General features: G+C 39.8%; 1 protein-coding gene across 3 annotated transcripts in view; it reads left to right on the top strand.

Annotated features, from left to right (window-relative positions):
• The first annotated feature begins 4070 nt into the window (after positions 1-4070).
• Positions 4071-8147, top strand: part of CPN1 (carboxypeptidase N subunit 1) — a 33874-nt gene continuing 29797 nt past the window's right edge. The window contains exons 1-4 of one of the 3 annotated variants that reach the window (XM_064488328.1): positions 4071-4243; positions 5710-5876; positions 6144-6252; positions 6834-6883. The gene's annotated coding sequence lies outside the window, so the exon portion shown is untranslated. Of the gene's footprint in view, positions 4244-4598; positions 5602-5709; positions 5877-6143; positions 6253-6833; positions 6884-8147 lie in introns of those variants that run through there. The other 2 variants (XM_031461589.2, XM_031461590.2) reach the window with 2 other exon arrangements.

The raw sequence follows: 8147 nt of genomic DNA, 5'->3' as shown, positions 1-8147 counted from the left end.
TTCCCACCCTCACACTCCTTCCTAGCTAACAGGAATTTTGCCTTTTGTCAATCAGATTCTCCTCCTTTCATGCATCCTGAGAAGTTTTGAAATGGCCAGTTAAGTTCCCTGACTCGGGTTGCAGAACTAGTGAAATAATGAGAGACTAGACAGAAAAGGAAACTTTAGTTTGGGAGACCAGGTTAAACCACATAGTGAAGAACGTAAAGAAAAGGGAAGAGAGAACCAAAGGGTGATAATTGTGGGGAGAATTCAGTTTGATTTAGTGACTTTGGGGAGACAGGGAGCAGACAAGTGAGAAATTCTAGGGAAGCTGCTGAGAGCAAGGGAATTGAGGAGCAAAGGGAAGAGAATGGAAGTATGGCTGTGGCTTAACATTCTTTAAAAAACAGAAATAAATAATGGCATTCCCTTTTAGTTATTTTTGGCAGTTAGACTGTTCTCTTTACATGCATGTCCCTTCAGAGACTATGCCATGCAGGGTCAGCTCCACGATTTTATTAGCCCCACAGGCTATGAAATCTGGAGCCATTTGGATTGCAGATCTAACTGTCCATTTGTACACTGCTGAGATGAAACTGAAGAAATATCACTTTGAGCAAGTCCCTTAATGTTTCGCAACCTTAATTTCCTCATTCATAAAGTGGAGATCACAACACCCACTTTCAGAGTGGTTATGGAGATTAATTGAGCTAATGTTGCATTAAGGCAAAACCATTCATTCAAGATATCTAATAGAGCATTAAAATGAAACTCTCTGTCTCCATTTAAGCTGGGACGCCCAGGCAATAGATACCAAACACGACCACGTTCCAAGACGTGGTGCTAGATTACCCATCAGAAGTTGCTACGAAAACAGTTTGCTAGAAATTGTTGCTCCAAAAGTAGTTTCTGCAACCTTTAGCCCCTCATCTTCCAGGCAATTATCACAAGATTGAAGTTGAGAAACAGTATTTCTTAGGCAAGAGTAGTCAGAATGTTGTGTTTCCCTACTCTCACCAAGAGGGATAGAAGGAGGATGCTTCCACCTCATGGTTAACTGAGCAACAATTTAGAAAGATTGACTAGTGTTCCTAGGATTGGGGTTGCATAGTGTACTGAGGTCTGAGATATACCTGGGGAAGTCTTTGAGAGACAATGGCTTCAGCTAGTTTGGAGTTGCCTATACTCAGAATTCCTTAGGTCAAAGGATGTGTGGGTGTTTCCCATAGATAAGTTGTTAGCCTATGGGAAAGGTAGACCTTAAAGGGATTCTGCCCAAGAGAACACCACCTAACTTTGGGTTATGGGCATGGTTGGCTCCTCCTATATTAACAAACTTAGGTCAGAAAAAGTCTCTTCTAATTCAGCAATGAAAAGACAGCCCAATTTTAAAAATGGGCAAAGGATTTGCATGAACATTTCTCCAAAGAAGATATGCAAATGGCCAGGAAACACATGAAAAGATTCTCAGTATCATTAGTCACCAGGGAAATGCAAATCAAAACCACAATGACATACCACTTCACACTTACTAGTAAGGTAAAATTAAAAAGACCGACAAAAACAAGTGGTTTCAAGATGGTGGAGAAGTTGGAATCTTCATGTATTTCTTGTGTGAACGTAAAATGGTGCAGCCACTTTGGAAAACAATTTGGCAGGTCCTCAAAATATTAAGTATGATATTACTTATTACATATGACTCAGCAGTTTCACCTAGGTATCTACCCAAGAGAAATAAAAACACACAACCACACAAAAACTTGCACAAGAAAGTTCATAGAATTATTCATAATAATTAAGAAGTGGAAACAACTCAAATGGATAAACAAAAGATATTATAGCCATACAATGAAATATTTTCTGACCATAAAAAGGGAATGAAGTAAAAACCTGCTAAAACATGGACAAAACTTGAAAGCAGCCAGACACAAAAGCTCATGTATTGTAGGATTCCATTTATATGAAATGTCCAGAATAGACAAATCCACAGAGACAAAAAGTAGATTAGTGGCTGCTTAGGGCTGGAAAGTGATTGCAAATGGATATGGGGTTTTCATGGAGGGTGGTGAAAATATCCTGAAACCAGATGGCAGCGATGATTGTACAACTCTGTATTTTATAAAACCCACGGAACTGTACACTTAAATGGGCGAATTTTATAGTATGTGAATTATATCTCAATGAAGCTGACTTTTAAAAAAAATAATTTACACACAAGTGCAAAAACATCAATAATTAGCACAAATTGTCCTGATAAAATAGAAGTATGATGACTAGTAAGTACTTTATGGCTCACTGGTATTTTGTAAACCCTGCCTCAGGGCACACAACAGTCAAAATTCAGGTTCAAGGCAGTATCACAGGTCAAGACAAGTTAGGACATCAGAAGTATGGAGTTGGAACAGGCTAGTAAGGTGAAGGGGAACATCCTAGAACCAGGCACAGCCAGAACTGGAGGGAACTGGGCCACTTGTGGGGAGTCAACAGTCTAGTTTAGAGTTTTCAAGGGAGCTTGGCAAACTCAGGCTAGATTGAAGCTGTTGTTGTTATGGGAGGAAGAGATGGGAGAGACGGCTTCAGTTTCATGCAGATCCTGTCTTAAATACGAGGTATTTCTACAAAATTAAAATCACACTGAGAAAGGTTTAGGACAAAATACTTTTGGCCTTAGTGATTATAAAATGTTAAATCTCAAAGGCCTTACATAATCGGTACAGAAAGTTATAATATATTGGGTGGTCAGTTCTAGCTCTGAATTATCAGTGAGGCTGGACTCAACTTCATATTTATGGTCATTCTGGATGAAGTAACCCACATGAATTTCCATTCCCGGGGCGCTTATAAACCAAACCCAAGAAGCTTGCTCAGGACTCTCTTCTGTTTATCTTCTCCATTAGTTTCTAACACAGAAGGAATATGTTTTTTCAATGATAATCCAGTTGCTCAAACTGAAAACAAAATTTGGTCTTAGATAACAATTATCTTTATCTTTAGGATCAGTGCTTGCTTCAGGAGGGAGCATAGAATAAAACAAAGCTAATAGATTTTAAAATCTGATCATATCTGACATTTTCTAGCTGTGTGACCTTAGGCAGGTCTAGACGTTCTCTGCTCTTCATCTAAAAAATGGAATTAGTAACACCTACCTTTCAGGTTAGGAGGTTGAGGACTAATGATAATGTATGTATTTTCCCTGGCAATTAGGAGGGGCTCATAAATGATGGTTTTAATTATCAAGTCATTGAGAATTCTACCACAGTTAATGCAAATTTAAGTTTTTAGACATTCTTTGTAAGCTAGTCATTGCTTTTTTCCACTCTTTCCTGTCTTAATGTGTAATATTCCAGGTTTAGTTACTATTATATCAATTAACATTTGTTATGATATTTCTCTGGTATAATAGTGACATGTTGGATTTCCCTTACATTTCTTAGTATTATATTATAGTCCTCTGAATCGAAGATGCCATCTGTTTTAAGATACATTTAGGGACTAAAATATGAAATAAAGAGCACTTTAGAATCCGTGAAACAGTCACCCCTTTCTACATTTGGACCCATAGACTGTTACTGATCCAGTTAAGAGGCTGCTCAAAGTCTGATACATGTTAGTTCCTTCCTCCCAGATGACCAGATCACTTAAGAGTCAGGCTCCTCTTTTCCAGCTAACCTTCTGCCTAATACTCTGAAACCCTCATACCTAATATGATGTCATATCGTAAACACATATTACATTAGTTTTTTTCAAACTCAGAAAGAACGGCTTTACTCCCAGTAAGGAGGATTGCACAGGTACAAGCTATTGACAAATTAGGCAACCCTGGTACACAGAATGGATTCAGAGTCCATGCCATGCATGCTTTCCCCCAGGCTAGAGGGCAGCCTGAATCAACATGTCACTGAACCAGTGATTACCCCATTGGAAGCAGGGTTAATGGGGGCATGAGGAAGAGCCTGGGTTTCTGGAATTCCAGTTAGTCATTTCCAGCCCTGTTGAAAAGTCAACAAAATGTAAGTGCAGAGGAGACAGTTCATTTTTTGTTACTGCTCTTTATCATGTGTTTAACACCTGTTATATATCTAGTACAGGCGAAGGACTGGGAATCCAGAAACAAATAAGATGTTGTCCCTCGTCTTCAGAGCCTTATGCTTTAATCATGGAAAAACCCAAAATTACAACATAATGCTGTGTTTGTAGAGAAGTATGCACAGAACTTTCTCTGTGGAAACACAAGAGACAGACAACTGCAATCAGACCAGGGGTAAGTGGTAGGAAAGTTTTAGAGAAAATGACGCCTGTGCTTGGTTTTGAAATACAAATAGGAGTCGGCTAGCTTCCAAATGGAAGAAGGAGAGTTGTTTAAAAACTCTTTTCATGTTGGTGTATTTTACCATAAGTTTTAACAACTGGAGGAGAAAAAAAATGCAGAGGCCTTTGAAAGACTGCACGTTTTTTGGCAGGGCCAGAAGGAAGGAAGGAAGGGTGTTGGGAAAAAGGCGATCTGATGCTGGAAAGACAGGGATCGCCAGGTCCTGGAGGGCCTGGCTGCGGGGAAACACATGTTTGGATTTAACGGAGGAGAACGGAAAACCAATAAAGGGTCTGAAGGGTGGGAGGGAGGGGCTCGCGCGGGACGTGACGCGGCTGCGCTGAAGGCAGACCTCGCCGGCTGCCGCGGGAGCGGGGAGTTCCGGGCAGGAGGGCTGCTCCAGGCAGGGCTGAAAGAGAGCAGAGCGAGGCCGTGGCGGTGCGGGAGAGGAGCAGGAAGCCGCTGCGAGGATCAGCAAGAAAACAACGGAGAGGGCTTCAAGGCTGAGGGAACGCGGGAGATGAGCGAGAAGGGAGACTTCAGAATGGCTCCCATGTTTCCGCCTTGGGCAACAGGTGGTGCCATTTCCCAAGGAGAGCTGCTCTGGGGAAGCCGGGCTGCCTCTGACGGCCCTGAGGATGCGGCAAAGGCGGGAGGCGTCCTAGCAAGGCAGTAAGAAAATTCTAAATACAACTGACATGTGCATCGCGCTTTACAGTTTACACAAAACTGTTACGGAAAAGTGAGACGTGACTGGAGCAGACTGTGTACTGGGGGGCGGGTTCTGAGGGAAGTTTATCTGCTCGGTAGGAGCAACCTGTTTATAGAGAGAGCAATGAACATCCAACCTTGGAGGTCCGGCTTGAGTCCCCAAATGGAGGAAACCCCAGAAAAGCTGCATTTAGAGGCAAGAGTATTCAAATATTTCGTCTGGCAAATTCCACTTAAAGTTAGTGGGGAAAGGGCATTTTGAATTCACTTCCAACTCTGGAAACCAACTGAAAGCAAAATAAAAGAGCAAAAGATGAAAAATATATGTCCATCTTCAATTCAACAGGGGAAAAGTTATAAAACAAAACTATGAAGAATGACTGCCAAATGAAGAAAATTTTGACCTAAAATATAGGAGAACACAGAGCCAACACATCTCTGCACAGACTCTGGGAAAGAGATCAATTTACCAAAAATTAAGTGTCATGCTCCTGAGAAGTACATCCAGTGATCTGTGGGTACGCAACAAGGTCTAAGATCTGACTAACGGTGGGTCAGAGATGGTCAGTGTTCTTCAATATCTGCCCTCTCTTCTCATTGTAAGAGAATTTCTGGTTTTTCTTCAATCAAGTATTGTTGATTTACAAGGTTGTGTTAGTTTTAGGTGTACAGGAAAATGATTCGGTTATATCTATATTCTTTTTCAGATTCGTTTTCATTATAGGTCGTTACAGAATATTTAATATAGTTCCATGTGCTGTATGAGACCCTCTGATTTTCAGCTGAACACAAGGCTGGCTGAGATTGAGACTACATTTTTCAGCTTCCATTACATTTGGGCACGACCACGTGACTGCCTTCCAGCCTGTGAGATGTAAGTCAGAGCCATGTTTAAAACTGTGGAACGTTTGTTTTTGTCTTTATTTTTGTAAGCAGTTTTGTTGAGATAGAATGCACAAACCACATATAAATGGAATCATGCAATGTGTGTTTTTTATGACTGGTTTCTCTCATTTAGCATAACGTTTTCAAGGTTCACCCATGTCTCAGCATGGATCAGTACTCCGTTTTTTTTGTTTGTTTGTTTGTTTTTTACTGCTGAATATGTATCTAGCACATTCCATTTATCCATTTGCATCAGCAGGGTGTGAGCGTGGGAAGTTTGATTTTGAAGAAAGAAGGTACGCTCCTTCCTGGTGGCTGGAATGTGACCGTGACAATGAGGCTGGAACATCTGTCTGGACGATAAGGTAAATGTATGTTGAGACAAGTAGAGCGACAAGCTAGGAAGAGCCTGGGCCATTTGATGAGCACAACACTGATCTTGAACCGCTTGCTTCCAGGCTCCATTTATGTGAGAAAGAAGTAAAGCTCCAATCATTTGGCATTTTCTATCTAATCCTAAAGGATATAGGGTGTTAGGGGCAGGGAACATTAATAAAAAATCAGAGAGTACAGAGAAAGCCTTTCAGGAAGTCAGAAAAGCAGGGAGGTGGGAAAAGGAAGAGTTCAGAAAGAAAAGTAAAAGAAAAGAAGAAAAGCATCACAGAGCTCAGTACAGCCTTGGAGCACCAGGAGGAGCACACGACTTTTTAGAAGAGACACTGACAGCTTTGATTTTGTGGCAGGTTTTTACAAGTAAATGAAACTTACTGCAAAGGCTGGATGAATGCACTTTGGAAAGGCATCAACCTAATTCCATGGAAAAATAAATTTCTTTTAAGTTTGAATTATATTTCTGTTGAGATCTTTTTCCTTCTCTACAAATGTGTTTGAAAAAACATGGCAACATACTCACCATTCCTTAATGATTTCTGTTTTTTTTCTTTAGAGCCATTAGTTGACTAGTATTTCATCTTGCGAAGAGACATTTTTCTAAAGGTAAGTGATTCCTTCAACTTTATTTCAACTTCTTTTTCTTCTGTTAAATGTAAGATATGTTCAGTATAGTAACTTTTAATTTTACAAGCATAAAGACTACGATCCTTTTTTTAAAAAAATTATTTACTGATCCTATCTGCAGATTCATTCTTTAACAATTATTTCGTGAGCAACTCGTATGTGTTCTACATTATCTGGAGCATTGAGGACAAAGTGGTGAAAAAAAAAGACAGTAATCCTTGTCTTCATACAGCTTACATGTTAGTGGTGAATACAGACCAAAAAAGGAACAATTATATGGTGTGCCTTTAGATAATGATAAGTATTATAAGAACTAAGTTAAGAAATAGAGAATGATAAGGGGGGTAGCAGCCAGGGACTAGTTTAGGTGGGAATGTCAGGGCCAGTGACCCTAAGGTGGTGATATTTGAGTGTGTACTTAAGTGATGCAAAGGGAAAAGTCATGCAAAGATTTAAGAAAAGAGCATTCCAGGCAGGGGAAGTAGCAAGTGTATAGGCTCTGGGGTATAAATAAGCTTGATAGGTTCAAGAAATAAAAAGGATTTTGTGACTATTACTTACTGGACTTTTGTATCATTGCAAGAATTTTTTATTTTAAGCATGATGGGAAATCACTGAAATGTTTTGAGTCAGAAAGTAATTTGATTTATGTTTTTAAAACATTCTGGCTACTTTATAGGGAATAAAACGAGTAGGCCAAAAAAAAAAAAAAAAAAAAGCAGGGGGGTTGGTGGCGGGACGGAGAATATTAGAGGAGGCTACTGTCTTATCAAACAAGAAATCTATGGCTGTTGTTACCATCGAAGCAAGAAATATATGGTCATTTGTGGACTAAGATGACAGTGGTCAAGGAGAGAGAAATAATTTCCAGACTAATTTTCAAAGCAGTCTCTGTAACTTGCTGATATGGAGAATGAGATAAAGAGAGGGACTGTGGATGAGTCCCAGGTTTTGGCCTAAGAAATTGGATTAATGCTGGTAACATTTGCCAGAACAGATGTTAAGAGTCATTGCAGTAAGACTGATTGTTACGAGCTGGTAACAGTGGTTATTTCTAGCTATGGGGTACAGGGGTGATATCTTAATTTGTTTATCCTTATACTTTTCTATGTATAACAAATGTATTTCATTTTTACATAAGCATATGAGGTTATTTTTTAAAAGAATCATTTTTCAGGTACCCTTAAGAATGAGAAGTCAGATTGGAGACGGTTTTCATGATGCAACTAGGCCCACATGACAG

Source organism: Camelus dromedarius, chromosome 8, assembly GCF_036321535.1.
Source record: "Camelus dromedarius isolate mCamDro1 chromosome 8, mCamDro1.pat, whole genome shotgun sequence".
In the NCBI taxonomy this organism is placed as follows: domain Eukaryota; kingdom Metazoa; phylum Chordata; class Mammalia; order Artiodactyla; family Camelidae; genus Camelus; species Camelus dromedarius.
Note: the sequence above shows the minus strand (reverse complement) of the source record. Positions and strands in the feature narration are given on the sequence as shown.